The 15,725-nt window shown below is 43.6% G+C and overlaps 1 long non-coding RNA gene across 1 annotated transcript; it reads right to left on the reverse strand.

The window, feature by feature from the left end:
- Positions 1-5: 5 nt before the first annotated feature.
- LOC111760645 (uncharacterized) lies at positions 6-13,011 on the reverse strand. The gene is made up of 2 exons (XR_011645787.1): positions 12,792-13,011; positions 6-7,337 (listed from the first exon to the last, which is right to left on the reverse strand). It is a non-coding gene; the product is annotated as an uncharacterized lncRNA (long non-coding RNA).
- Positions 13,012-15,725: the final 2,714 nt, after the last annotated feature.

The following is a 15,725-nucleotide window of genomic DNA, read 5'->3' on the forward strand; positions in this document are numbered from 1 at the left end:
TGGTAGGTTATAGATAATCAGTTTTAATCCATTATTAATTTAAAATTAACTTTTAAAGTACCCAAAGAAAGTTTTCACATGCGTTTAACTTTTTTATATTAAGCCAGTCATAGGTTTACAGAAAAATCATACAGAAAGTACAGAATATCAATATACTGCCTGACATGCGTGCAGTTTTCCCTATTATGAGCATTTTGCATGAGTGCGTAACTTTGTTACAGTTGATGAAACAATATTATAATAATTGTATTATTGACTATAGCCCATAGTCTATATTAGGGTTCATGCTTTGTATTATATAGTTCTGTGGGTCTTATTTTTATTTTTATTCTGGTAACATATACAAACTAAAATTTCCTATTTTAACCACTTTCAAGTATAAATTCAGTGGTGTTAATCATATTCACAGTTTCGAGCCACTATTACCACCATCCATTACCAAACCTTTCCCATCACCCCAAACAGAAACTCCATGCCAATTAGTAGTTAATTCCCTATTCTCCCCATTCTAATTTTGGCTCTATGAATTTGCATATTATAATTATTTCATGTAAGTGAGATCATACAATATTTGTCCTTTTGTGTCTGTCTGTCTTCTTGCACTTGTATTGTCAGCCAAAGGGGTGCTGATGCAAAATACCAGAAATTGGTTGGTTTTTATAAAGGATATTTATTTGGGGTAGGAGCTTACAGATACCAGGCCATAAAGCATAAGTTACTTCCCTCACCAAAGTCTACTTCCACATGTGGGAGTAAAATGACTGCCGATATTTGTGAGGGTTCAGGCTTCCTGGGTACCTCCCTTCCAGGGTCTTGCTTCTCTCTGGGTTCAAGGTTCTTTCCTTCCCAGTGCTTGCTTCTTCCTGGGCTCAGGTTTCCTCTCTTTCTGGGGTTTGCATCTCTTTCCTCTGTGAGCTTACTTCCTGGGGCTCCAGCTTAAGGCTTCAGCATCAAATTCCAACATCAAAACTCCAACATCAAAAACCTTCAACTCTATCCTTTGCCATGCCTTTTAACGTCCTAATGACGTGGCCTAATCAAAGCCCTAATCATAACTCAGTTACACCCAGGTACAGACCAGATTACAAACAAAATCCAAACTCTATTTTTGGAATTCATAACCATATCAAACAGCTACAGCACTCAACATGATGTCTTCAAATTTCATCCATGTTGTAGCATGTATTAGAACTTCATTCCTTTTCATGGCCAAATAGTATTCTGTTGCATGTATATACTACATTTTGTCTATTTATTCATCTGTTGATAGACAGTTGGGCTGCTTCCACCTTTTGGCAATTGTGAATAATTACACTTGGAGCACTGATGTGCAAATATCTGTTCAATTCTTTGGGGTATATACCTAGAAGTGTACTTGCTGGGTCATATGGTATCTCTAAACTTAACTTTCTGAAGAACCACCAACCTGTATTCCCCAAGTCGCTCCACCATTTCACATGCCCACCAACCATGTACTAACACTCCTATTTCTCCACATCCTCCCAACACTTGTTATTTTCCTTATTTTTCTGAGTAGCCCTTCTAGTGGGTGTGAACTGGTATCTCATTGCGACTTCAATGATATCATGTGAGCATCTTTTCATGTCTTACTGGCCATTTGTTTAATCTTTGGGGAAATATCAAGTCCTTTGCCTATTATTTAATTGGATTCTTTGTCTTTTTGTTGTTCAATTGCAGGAGTTCTTTATATATTCTGAATATCAAACCCTTATCAGATATATCATTTCCAAATATTTTCTCCCATTCTCTAGGTTGTCCTTTCACTTTCTCGATAATGCTCTTTGATGCATGAAAGTTTTTAATTTTGTTCAAGTCCCATTTATGTTTTTTCTTTTGCTACTCTTCCTTTTAGGGTAAAGTCTTCCTTGTGCATTGTTAGCTTAATCAGGAAAAATGATCCACATTACCACCCAAACAAAACGTCTCTGTTTGATTCATTCACTTGTTCCTTTATTTATCCAACACCTATTTTTGTGTACCTACTCAAGCATGGGCCAGGCTCTGAAGAGAATATAAAGTTGGTTAATACTCCCTTGCCCTTGAAACTTGACCAGGGACTGATTTGGACTTGCAACTTCCAGAATGTAAGATTCCTGGCCCTTGGTATGTCTGGTTTATGTCCACCACCCCAAGACCTGAATCCCAGGCTACCAGCTAGGATTCTTCCTGGGTGCCTAACTGAGGAAAACCCTACTTAATAGTGGCTTACTTCGTTTCTATTTCAGGTGCACGACCAGCGGCTACCTTCAGGACGAAAATGGTGGCTCCTGGTTTCTGTAATCTAGGTTCCTTTTGTGTTGTTCCACCAACATTAGTTTGCCATTTTATGGTCTGAGATCTGCATCCTGGGTGACAGAAAGAAGAGCAGTGCCTTATCCTTTTAGGAGGCTTCCTCTTAATCTCATTAGACAGAACTGCAACCACACCTAGCTACAAAAGAAGTTGAGAAAATTTCACCTTCCTCTTATCAGACTGTGGATACAAAAAGGTTAGTGTGTGGACCCAGTGCCCCTTAAAGAAGATGAGCAGACACAACACGCAGACACAACGAGCAGCAATGGGCAGACACAAGGAGCAGACAACAAGTGCAAACAGTGAGAGGAAACTACAAACAGACAGATGAAGGTGCCATCTCAGGGGGGCGGGATTTTTTTAATTTAAAAAAAAAAAAACTTACCATGGATGGTAGGGTGGATACCCAGAGACCTCTGCTGTCTAACACATGCGATGTCTAAGGCAGTGTCCTGCGCTAAGCAGGCTCCCTACGGAAGCAGAAGTAATAAACCCTGCCCTCTGATAACAGAAGAAAGCCACTGACCTTGAATGATATTGCCCACATCACCAACAGTCCTTCAGTTGTGTGTATTGCAAAAGGCTGATCTCATCCTTCGCGGGCTTACTCGTTACTATGAACTGGTAAAGTAGACATCAGTAGGCATGCTATTATAAACGTTCATATATATTAAGACAAAACCCTCTCAGAGGCAATAACACAGTCATAAAGCACTAAAGCTTTGGAATTAGAACATCCAAGTTTATATATATATAAGACATTAAGTCTGTCACATTGACCATGGTATTTTAAATTTCCAATTATGCTGCTAATTGCAAAATCTTAGAATGGGACATGGCAAATGGGGAAATAAATTAATGTTACCACGCCAGTCCTAATTTTTTAGACCAAGACTTTGAAATAATTCAGCCTCTTTTAGTTTTTTATTCATAAAAGGAAGAAACAGAGCCAAGAGGGAAATGCCAGCATGTGTAACGCTTGTGGTGACAAAGTCCAGCAAGGCTTTGATGTTAACATCTGTCAGAGTTATAAAAAAATTTTAAATTAAAAAAAAATTTAAAAAGAACCAGTTCATATCTCACCTGCTGCTAATACTCGGTTGGGTATAATTAGACCACCATCAGCTTTCTCAAGCAGAGATGAGACACATTTTCTGTTGTAAAGAAAAGTGAATATTCTAAATTCTGCCCAAATAATAACGTAAACACACATAAAGAGCTTCTCTTTAAATTGGGACGTGGGGAAGTTAACTGCTTGGAGCCAGTGTTTTTCTTCTGCCCCGAATGCTAAAGTTGGATCCCAGTCTGAAGCCAAGTCCCCCTCCCTGTCCCCAAGTCCTGCGCATTCCCAGGCACCTGCACGTGCTGGTGAGAAAGCCTAGGCCACCGGGAGAGGCAGCTGCGGTGCCGGGTCTTTTCTCAGGCTCCCACCAGGTCCACCTTCTCCTCCTCCCGTGGGATCCCCTGAGGGTGGCCCTGTATCTGGGGTGCTGCCTGTTACTGTGCTAACACAGGACTCCCTCGCCTCTGGCCCCCGGGCACCAGAGCAATGCTGCATGCGCCAAATAAAGTAGAGAATGTTCCGTCCGCCAGCTCCTTGGTGTTTTTCTCGAGTTCACCACGCCTCAGTGTCTCACCGTCCGCGGGGCTTGAGCTTGCCGCAGTGGGAGGCTGGGCAGGATGACAGATGGAGCGGTCAGACAGAGCAATGGCCGGGAGGACCCCGACAACACCCAGCCCAAGCTCTTTTTTACCTTGTCTGCAGGGTTCATTCTCCCTAGAATGAACAGGCTCTTAAGTGCCTTCTGCAGATAGACGTCTGGCCCGTGCTGGCTACACAATTGCTAGAGATGCTGGGGCAGGCCTGGGTGAACAGTGGAACTGGCCTCGATGGGGGCTGAAGTCCTGGGGCAGAGATACTCTTTCCTAGCATCCATTCTGCCCCTCTTTCATAGTAAAAGAACCCACAATTTTAGCTCTGCATGCAACTGCCCAAAATAATGATCTTCAACCTCTTTTGCAGTTAAGCCGAAGAACATTTGTCTAACTTCTGGCCAGCGAGATGTAAGTGGAAAAGGAAGAGAGGCATCATGCCCTTCTTTTCTCTTTCCTAACTTTCTGTTGATGAGAATGTAGATGGAACGGCTGGAGCTCCAGCAGCTATCTTGAACCATGAGATGACCTAGAGCATGAAACCATTCATGTGACAGAACAAAACAAACAAAAACTTTCAGAGTTTGGGTTCTCCGGACACTATGGAGTTAGCTCAGAACTAACTACCTCTGAACTTAAAGAACATTAGAGAGAAACAATCTTTCTTGCTTAAACCGCTGCTACTGGCAGCCAAATTTAATCGTAACTATGCACTAAAAGCAGAGTTAGCCATAGTCAAAATAGAGACTAGATGAATTTGTTTCTAATCTTCTGGACCCTCTTTTATGGTACTTCTCCCACAAGTCAGCCTCTTAACACTCTGCTCTCTGATGCATCTCCCATATTCTGGAATTTTCCTAGTCACTTGTCTTCTACCCAGATTTGCCAATCCTATATTCCATTCCCTTAGTAACGTTCAGGGAACTGGCTAGGGGCGCTGATCGGTAAATTTATTACTTGTGAGTGAGAAATAATGCATGTTCTTGTTTCAATATTGCATTCTAACAGGGGCCTGGGTGATCAGACCCAGCAATGGCCACCACGGCCTCCATGGCAGGTAATTACAGTGGGTATTTTGAGATGGGAGGCTTTTTGACATTTGATTATAAGAAATATAGTTCTGCAGACTGTCAAGCAACTACAAGTTTGGATACATAGCATGTCAGATTCAATTAGGATTTCCACATATTGCCTACTGGTGCAAAACCATACCGATGGTGTTCAAAATAGCACACATGGATCTTGGTTTATGAGGACATGTAGAAGTTAACAGTTTGAAACCTTACAGGTTTCGAGAAATTGTATTCTTTTGTTTTTCCTACTATAGAAATTGCAAATGGTGTTTGAAATGGACGCCCAGGTCCAACCCAACAGTACGTGTTGTGGAGCCTTACCCCTCCCCCATGATCTCCATCAGCTAGCCCTCAGCTACCCCAAAGTCAGTGCGCTCCAGATGGACACAGCTTCCAGGCAATTCCCTGGACTCCAGTCCTTCTGGCAAAATTGTGACCCTCAATGTCCTTCCATTTGGGAATTGGGGATCTACCACCAATTGTCACAATACCATGTTTCTTACTCCCTCCAGCCATGAAAGTCTAATCTGTAAGTTATTTGGGAACCAGTGATTGTTTGTTGTTATTTCAGTAGCTTATATGAATGGGCTTTTCTCTCTCTTCTGATATCTCACGGGAACAGTGAAGGAAACATATTATAAGGAAATACAGGAGGCCACCAAGGTCATCAACTACCGCCTGAATAAACATCCAGTTTTCCTTAGCCTCGACTGGCTGCACATCCAGGAGAAGTAACGTCACTCAAGCCTGCGTCCCCAACCCCAAGGCAGCAGTTTATAAACACATGTAACTTTAGATCAACTTCCTTCAAGATAGCAATGCCTAGAAATGCAGGGCTGGCCTTGGAAATTCCGGAAGCAAATGACCTCATGGCAAGGAGCATTTCTTTTCAGTGCTCCTTATCTTTCCCTCCTCGTCCTTCACCCACTCTCTTTCATCCCACCATCTTACTCAACAATGTGCTCCTGGCAGGAAATGAGTTAAAAAACAAGAAAAAAAACAAAAAACTATTGAAATATCTTGCTACTTTCCCCCTCCTTTGCTTTTCACTTTTAGAAATACCCCCTACTATGTAATTGTTCATGCTTGTTCTCCTCAGCCTTTACTTAAGCTCACCAAGATAGAATGAAAGTCCCTAAGATCTAAGTCCCCAGACCCAGGCAGAGTTTAGAACCGGAAGACACCGGTTATTGGCCATGCAGCACTCTCCTAGGCGTGGGGGAGGAGGGGAGGTAATATATCATCTAGGACCGAGACATAGAACAGAGGAAACAATTAGAGAACAATGCCAATTGAAGATAATTAATAATGATGTCATGCTATACATCAGTCCTTGAAATAGCAACCTGCACGCCTAAAAATACAGCTCGGGTGAGTAAGGAATGGCGGGTGGAGAGCCCGGAAGGGCCCACGAGGGCGGCGGCAGCCCGTCTACCAGGCAGAATGTTCTCGAAACAACTCGAGGCCATCGTCGGGGCCAGAACTTCATCCCAGTGAAGGTTTTCGTGAATTTTCAGTTTCGAGGCTTTCAGCACTGGCTAAAAAGAAAAGAAGTCTAATGTGTACCCTTTTCACTTGGGTAGGAGTAGGAAAGCCACTCGGATACTGCAGAGGAAAGACCCCTAGCCCTCTTCCGTGCCACCTGCAAGAAAGCGTGGGGTTTTCTTCTCTAGCGAAACCCTTTGGCATGCAACAGAGGAAGAAAAAGAGATACTTCCTCTAAAAGGCTATGAAAGGGAAAGAAGTGGAAATGAAATGGCGCTTTTAATCTTACTTCCAAGCCATATTATGTGTATGCAATGAGTATTTCTAATCTTTTTTGGTGAAACAAGCAATAATTTAAATGCACTGTAGTCAATATTTAATTACCCACGAGTTCAAAAGCATGCTTTGCAAATGTAAAGTTCTTGCCCGTTAGGAAGAAAACTCTAGTCTTACGTAAGATTTTGCTTCTCATTCTAGATTTAGACAAAGTTTAGTTTTAAACGTGGTTGGAATGGTTGGGTCCATCAATTTATGCCTTTGTTTTAAATGAGATAGAAAATGACCAACGTAGCATCTGGCTGTGGTGTGTGGTGCTCAGTAAATGTTAATTTATTATTTTTAATTCAACTGTGTGGTTAAACTGTAGTCTCCAGAAATACAGGTTTGTTGAGCATTCCAAATTCTTCATTAATTCACCTCATGTTTTCCCACGAAAATGAGTTTGAGATGCACAAGGTGGGGAGCAGATGTGGCTCAAGTGGTTGAGCTCCTGCCTCCCACACGGGAGGCCCTGGGTTCGGTTTCCGGTGCCTCCTGAAAAAGCAAACAAGCAAAAACACGAGGAAAAAAAAAAAAAGGACAACATGAACTATTTCAAATACTCACAGTTGTTACATTATACTGGCCCCTCCCTTGACCTTTATCTACTTTAGTAACCTTGTTAACTCAGCCAAAATCTAAGATTTGTCAATTTATATTATCTCCCCCTGCCAAACAGCTCTTCCTCGACTGACAAAACCTCCACTTCTTCGCCGAGGGGAAGTTTCGTGCATGTAGAATGGACGCCTGCTGGTGGTTCATCTTTAAGAAACTGCTGCCCACCCCGCCGGTCTCCACAGCGGCTGCCACAGCCTCTGTCTTTCGGGCTTTCTCCAGCAAGTGGGTTTAGTGAATGGTTTTTGGCCATTTGTGGGGCATTGCTGGCTTTAGTGAATAAAAGAACTCTAGGTATAAACTAAACGTAGGTAAACCAAACTATTTTAAATGCTATCGAACTTTCAAACAAACCCTCTAGTCGCTCCTCTGCAAAGCAAAGGATTCTTTCACAAAGCCAGTAACACTTCCAAGTGCCTGGGTTTTATACATCAGGTCTTGAGCCCATCAAATTTGCTTAAAACAGGTTGTCCCTTTGCTGAAAACATGTCCCTTTATGTATTACTCTGTGGGCTGCTCTTGGGCTTAGTTTAAGTTTAAAAAATAAAAAAATCAAGACCAGCTTGCTCCAGTCACACGAGTGTTTGGGCAGAGCTGACTAGCGGGTGGAGAGGACTTCGGAGTCATGGATGGAAGTGTCAGATACGGGGGTGGCGTGGGGCGGGGCCGGGGCTGAAATCGGGGTGGGCTGGAAGGATCTGGGCCTCAGGATAACAAGTCGCAGTTTGAAGAGCTTTGGTTTTCTTTTTAAATTTACCAAGCTGTCTGGCAGCTTGTACCCTACAAAAACAAACGAACCAAGACCTAATATTCCACCTAACTGAAGAAAAGTCTGAAGCGCCAAATGAGCCTGTGCCCAGAGTGATAGCCTCCAGGGTGCCCGAAGCCAGCACAAGGAGGTACGTGGGCAGAACAGGGAAACCCCGCAGCTGAGGTTAGGAAACAAAACCATTACGGTGGAAAAGGACCTAAGTAGTTGGAGGAACATGTGTTTCTACCCTGGAGCATGTAAAACTCAAACCAAGCCCTCCTTCCTATCCAGAAGGGCGGGACGGTGTCCTGTTAGTGGCTCCTCTGTGCGCCTCACGCACAGGCTTCATCTTGTGTTGCTGCCATTCGATCCTCCAGGGAGGAAAAGAATCTGGCTTTGCCCCCGCCAGACCTTCACAGTGAACGCTGCCCTTTGTTCCCGAGCTCTTTCACCTTCACAAAATGCTGAGACGGTTTCTACATTGGAGGAAATCTGATGGTGGGAGTCGGGGCAGGATGTGCAGAAAAAGAAGTTTCCTTCCTGCCACCAAGACGGAGCAAATGTAAAGTATCTCCCCCAGGGAAAAAGACCGCTGTGCTGGAGGCGTCCAGGCCTCTAGGCCAGGCAACACGGGCGTTAGGAGACCCCACCCTGCCCCCAGTGCTCTGTCCCTCTAGCCACCCCAATTTTTCTCAAGATCTTTAGCTGAACGTTCCTCAAGGGGATGCGTTTTCAGAAAGCAAAGCTCCAAGTCTGACTGCTTAGCTCAACCTCTTTGCACTTCCCTTTCAGGTTCCCCAAAACCTAAATGCGTTTTTCTGCTTGAAATGGAGAGGAAGGCATGGCAGGGGCTCAGGCAGAGCTAGTAGGAGGGCTCTGCTCTTCCATAGCTTTGGAAAATGACGCTTTCCGGCATCGTGAATGAGAGAGCCGTTAGGAGCATTTAATTATTTCTATGAATATATTATAAACCCCTCCATCGCCAGAATGAAATAACTAAAACAGCCTTATAGTGAAATTTTAAATGAATTGCATTCCATTAAAATAAAGACTTTGGAATCAAATAGGCAAACGGTGGCATTTTTTTACTCTGTTGGTTCCTCAAAATTGTTGCTTCATTAAGACATGAGAGAAATGTCCCCGTCACGTAAGACATGCTAGGAACATAACTTCTATTGCAGTTTCAAGACCCTAAATTTTGTAATATTCTAGGACAACTCTGACTCCTTCAAGGATATTGTGAAATCCTTGAAGAAAACAAACAACTCAATGAAGTTTAAGGCACTTCAGTTGAAAAGATAAAACACATTACCTGAAGGATATTTTTAGAAGTAGAAGCATTTTTTACCAAATATATTAATATATTTGCTCTTCTATACACATATTCAAAATATGTGTCTTTGTCAATGGCCAAAGGTCTGGGGCCTGAAGGATGCTAGATTGAACTTAAATTATCAAAAAGAAGAAGAAGAAAGTTAAAAAAGCATTTAAAACATTCAACTTTGGCATTTTAAGAGTTATTTATCCAATTTATAGACTTTACTTTTTCTTATTTTCTTCCTGATGGTACCTGATGTTGGGCAATTTCACTCTAGGTTTGGCAAGAGAAAGAATATGAAAATCATATTTGTACCTGTTCCAACTTCGGTAAAAATGCTGAATAGAAATATATATAGTAATACTGTATATAAAGTTTTACACAGCCTTATGTTGGAACAACACGCAGCCACTAGCTATGATCTGTACAGAGTTGTGAGGCTCTTAAAGTGTTTACAGTAGTGGGAAAAGACAAGATTCCAAATGTTATTTATAGTATGAGCTCAAATGTATAAAAGAAATACAGAAAGCAAGACTAAAAGAAGATGCCTCCAATTTTAAGATTGGGGTTGTGAGGGGGTGAGTGCTAGGGCTGGATTATGAATGAGAGATTTTTTTTCCTGCTTTATGAAAATGTTTTACTTTTGTATTGATGAATTTACGTAAGGTTTTAAAAATGATCGATTTATCTATGTTGTTTCTACGCATTCTCTGCGTTCGGTCATTCTTAAATCCTTTTGCTATTTTTGCAGAGGTTAGAGTTAGAGCTAAAGAAGCCCTTTAGGAATTGTTATATGAACAGGCATGTCCCAGTGACTGCTGTAGTCACGATTTGGTTGCCCAGAGAGGGGTGGACCAGAAGGTGACCCAGGCAGGTTTCTGTCCAGACACAGAACGCGGGGCATCATCTACCTCTGTTAAATGGCTGTCACTGATCATTAAGGGTTACATTTTAATGGGTAAACAGGAGATACTCCTTTTATTCCCCCAGGAGAAGCCAGATGGCTTTGAGCCTAGTGAACAACAGCTTAAAAGGGAATGCGGGCAGCACACCCAGCCTGTTCCAGCGAAGAGATTGAGTTTTTATTTCAATAGACGCTGGGCATCAGAAGAGACCTCTCTTTGGATCAGAGAGTGGGAGCTCGGCCAGTGGATCAGAGGTGGGAGCTGGGCCAGAACTGGGATTAGAATCGAGGGACTAGAAGAGGCACCGCCTTGGTGTTAGGAGGCACAGCCTGGCCTGGAGTGGGAACAGAGGCAGAGTGGGATGGAGAATACAGAATTTTCAGGAGCCCAGCGGGAATCAGACCTGACTTGGGAGGTTGAACAGAGTTGTACAAACCATGGGGTCTGAGTCACCTGCCCACCTATAACCAATGCCCCCAGACGGAATGCACCCTTCCTTATGCATCGTCGTCACTGGGGAGAGAAGCTGAGTTCAACACCTTGCACGAGAAGCCTGGCCTGGTATATGGTGTAATCACAATGATAACCTACCAGGGAGAAGAGTACCAGGGAGGGGAGCATACTCTTGGCCGAGGGTAGAAAGAAGACATCAAGGTCTTCAGGAGATAAAAGCAAAGGCACAGAGCTGCTTGTGTGGCTGCGTCATGTTCCTGGGTACAGCCGCCCCAAGCAGCGATGCTGCTTAAACAGGCATTCCTTATTCCCACTGCTGTAGTTCCTTGGGAACATTCCTATTTCAATGTAATTAGTCTCAGTAATACTGCCCCCGGCTCCTCTGTGACCACCTGCCGTGGACTGCGGCGAGGATGGGCGGAGGGCTTTGGACTGGCCCTGTGGCTCTACCTTAAAATATATCCAGAATCCAGCCTCTTCTCTTCCTCTGTCATCATTAGATCTCCCAGCTTCTTCTCATGGCCCCCTAGAATCCATTCTCCTTGCGGCAGCCGGAGTGATCGGTGTAAAACCTAAGTCAGGTGCTGACTGCCCTCCGTGACTTCCCCTTGTTTTAGCATCCATCTGAACCCTTTGCCAAACATACAGGGACCTGCATGAACTGCTGAATTCTGATTTCAGCCCCTGCCAACCTTTCTTTCCCAGGTATAGCAAGCTCAAGGCACCATTCTCTTCTGTCTGTTTCTGGGAACCACCAAGCCTGTTCCCATCTAAAGGTCTTGGCACTTGCCTGTCCCTCTGCCTGGAAAACTCTTTCCCCTACTCTTTTGGAGGCTTTTCTTCTTGCCACCAGGAGTCAGCACAAGCTGACTCCTCAGGGAAGCCGTCCCGGATACCCTAATCTAAGGTAGCCCCTCCTCTCGCCACCTTGCCCATCTCCCTGAATCCTATTCACAGCACTTCACACAACTGGAAACTGCCATGTGTATTTTAGCTATTTGCTTGTTTGCTTACTTGTTTATCTTTTCGTCTCCCCATATTAGAATTTCAGCTCCACAAGAGCAGGGATATTCTCTTTTGTGCATGCTTTAGCCCAGATGCCTAACGAGTATCTTTTAATAGCGGGTGCTAAAGGTTCGAACTAAAACAGCAAACAGTAAGTGTATCAATTTTTTTATTGCTCAATGTACTCTGTTTTTCCAAAAGATTTTTTATCTCCTGGACTGCATTTATTAAGCTTTTATTAATAGTTTCCCCCCGAGATCATCAATGCACATATTTCCAGTCCAAATCCAAGAAATGTGACATTTTATTTCCCTGAGCAGCCTCATTAGTCATAAATATACAATGTCTAGCAAGCTTTTTAAAGTGCTGGAATGACCTCCAGTATTTCTCTCTTCCCCAGTCCCATCTCTTCAGATTCCTGGCATCAAGAAACCCATGCTGGAAACCTGTGAATTAACCTTGGCGAGATTTGCAACTCTTAAGTTTCCATGGTTCTACGGATACTAGAATGTGTCAGCTGACCAAAAACTAAAAACATCACTCTCCTTCCAGGACCATTTTTCCCTTTACTTGTCTACGTGGCTAAAGTGAATTCAAAACGCACAGCCAGTTGGATGAGTTGAGCTAAACGCAATGGCTGAAACGAGGCCATGCTCTTTAGCTGAAGAATCCATGGCCAATCGTCCCGTGACAACTGATCCATTCCATAAATATGACGTCCCTATCCTGGACACAAAAGCTTCGTCACATCTTGCAGTCGGCAAAAAGTTTTTACAAGAAGGAAAATAAACACACCCACGGTGCTATAAATACAGGGAGGCGGGAGAGCCAGCCCAAGCACACGCCACCTCTCAAGCCCGGGGATCGCGAGCAGCTGTTCGAGAGTCCCAGCACACACTCACCGTGGAAGCCTGAAGAATTTTCATTTCATCTTTGGCCCCATAAGAATGATTGCGGATGCAATCTGTAAACGTGAATCCTCGTGCATGTGGTTTACCCTGGGAACTGAAACCAGACAGGACACACCCGTGCACAGGGCACGTGCACACACCTGCTAACGTAATTGGAGTTTAAGGCTTTGAGAGAAAAAAAAACTCCAACAAACACAAAACCCTCCTCCTAAATATTTTTACAATCATCCAGAAGAAAAACCTTATTCTGAGTAAACCGGTATGTAATTTCATCGCCACGCAGTAGAACCGTGGGCTGGGGGAAGGCAGGAGGCGCACCACAGGTTCCAGCAGAATCAGTGTTCGTTTTGCTTGATGTGCAGCCTGGATGAAAATTTGGATCTGAAATTTGACAAGCACTTTTTAGAATACTTTTTAAAAAATGAGCTTTGGGCCACTCAGATAAACCTAATGGAATGGAGTTTGCAAGAAAAAGAAGGGTCAAAAGTCACGAGATCCCTTCAGGCCCCAAGTATTTCATAGTCTCGGAAGATGTGTTTAAGTTTGCCAGCACTTTATATTAATATATGTCCCTGGTATGATTAGTTTTAAAATAAATGGTAAAATTTGATTTCAATTTCTTCTGCTCTTCCACCAGGCAGACTGTCTGTAATGATATTTCTGCCAGTGGTGGGACCATCTTTCCAGAAAGAGACAAACCCAAGAGTGGATTTGATGGATAACTTAATCTCTAAAAGAAAGGAAACTCAAAGGCCAGTTTTCATTAAACCAATCATTTATTTCTGGGTCCCTCTTTGGGGAAGAGATGGGTACATGTGTGAGCCGAGAGGGACCCTGACATTCTTCTGAGGTTTTTTGTTTGTTTGTTTTTGTTTTTTTCCCACTTAACACATTTTTTAATAAGTTAATAGATCACGTAGAACATTACATTAAAAAAACATAAACATAAGAGGTTCCCATATAACCCATTCCCCACCCCCCACCCCATTATTTTTGTAAATTGTATTTTTTTGAGGATACATATATCATTCAACTCTGCCGTGAGTGAGTTTGTGCAAACTGCCACCTGGACCCTTTTCTCACCATCCCCTACCCGTCTCTTAAGAATTAACAGACCAGGCTGTGACCCTGCGGTTGTTACAATGATCCCATGAAATAAGTCAGCCTCAGACATGGAGGTTACTTGGGGAAGATTGGCACCATCCAGCTCCCCTTTTCCTGCCGCTCCTTCTTCCCTTTCTCCTCTCACCCCTTCCTCCCCTTGTTCTCACCTTCTGCATTCCAAAAACGGCAGTTGTGTGATCAGGTCCAGGCAGTTTAGTCAGGGGCACGGGGAATATTCCATGTCCTTTTCCCGATGCTGCTGCCTGATTAAAAACCTTTGCGGTGGGGAGCGGGCGTGGCTCAGCAGTTGAGCGCCTGCTTCGCATGTATGAGGTCCCGGGTTCGATCCCTGGTACCTCCTGAAAAATAAAACAACACTTTGCAGTATGAAAAATCAGGAGTGGAATAGCTCCGCAATTCATTATTTTCGTGACTTGGTAGTTGGTGCAATTCTCCTTTGACAAGTTAACTAAGTAGCCCAGGCATACTTCACAAATACAGGAGTTGAGCTCTTGGAGAGACCGAGGGGCCACGGCCCTGGCCCTGGCCTCCTCAGGGGAGAAGCAGGGCAGCCCAAGGGAATGGAGGCCGCCCTGCCCCGGGTCCGGGGATGGCACCCCGTGGTCAGCCAGCTGACACTTTGGTAACTTCATGTGTGGGCACACTGGCCCCGCTCTCCTCTGTGTCCATCGTGTATTCTGGTAGCCCCAGAAGGACACAGGACGAGGTGTGTTCTGAGCCCCTACAGGCGCCTTGCTAAACTTAGGGATTCGCTAAATCCTGAAACTTTGCTAAAACAGAATGGTCTATGGAGATTCTAATCGATAATGAAAATGACCAGGGTTAACTATGCAAATCATCAGCCTAGTATCACATTTGTGGCCAAGTTATCTCTGTTCAAATTGCTGCAGTCTTGAAGTGGGTACAAAATAAAGTATTTCAGGGCATTCCCTCAGGCTCGGTTGCCTATGAATAGGAAATAAACTTTGTCCTCAAATTTATTGCTGGTATAGAAATCATGTGTGTTTTAATTTTCAAGCTAAATCTGAGTGTTTGGGTCTTCAGTTTTTTTTAAAGGTGGCAAGACAGGAATTCCTCTAATAAAAAACAAAACAAAACAAAAGGCAGAGCTGTGAAATGTGCTTTAGGTACCCCCAAAATTAACAAAGTTGCCATGTTACTGTCTCTTCCATGGGATGCTGATCTCACCAAGGTACCTTTATGCCTGTGTTAGTATCACTTGGGTTTAAGATCAGAAATGGAAAAGTAACAGTAGAGACCATAAAAGTAGGAAAGAAACAGGAACGTTTCATGAAAAGCCTAAGCACAAAGACATAACAGGAAATTCATCTCCAAATCTCCATGGAACTTTGAAACTGACTGTCAGAACTGGGCATACCCAAGCCAGAGGCAAGCTTTGTTTACAAGGTAGAGAAGATCACAATTCCCCACCAACCACATTTTCCTTGCTTCCCTAAGACAGTCCCACGAATCTTCTAAAGCAGTTTTTTCCCCAACCAGGGGGATGTTGAGAAAGTCCTAAGAGATGCAGAGCCCAGTTGCAAAACTTCCTAAGTTTCTTCATTTAACAACCCAATTCAGAGCATTTATTGAGCAGCTACTATATGCCAGACCCTAACAGTGTACGAGGCAAGGCTGGGGTTCTAGATGCTCATGCGTGCTCCTTCCTTTAACTCATGAATACCTGGAACCCTCTGTCCCTGACTCCTCACCTGGCTGGCTCCTGGCCACTCAGGTCTCAGCACAAATGTCATCTTTTCCAAGACCTTCCCCAAAGACCCACCCTAAAGCTGCTCCCCC

The sequence above is a fragment of the Dasypus novemcinctus genome, chromosome 15 (genome assembly GCF_030445035.2).
Source record: "Dasypus novemcinctus isolate mDasNov1 chromosome 15, mDasNov1.1.hap2, whole genome shotgun sequence".
Lineage (NCBI taxonomy): Eukaryota > Metazoa > Chordata > Mammalia > Cingulata > Dasypodidae > Dasypus > Dasypus novemcinctus.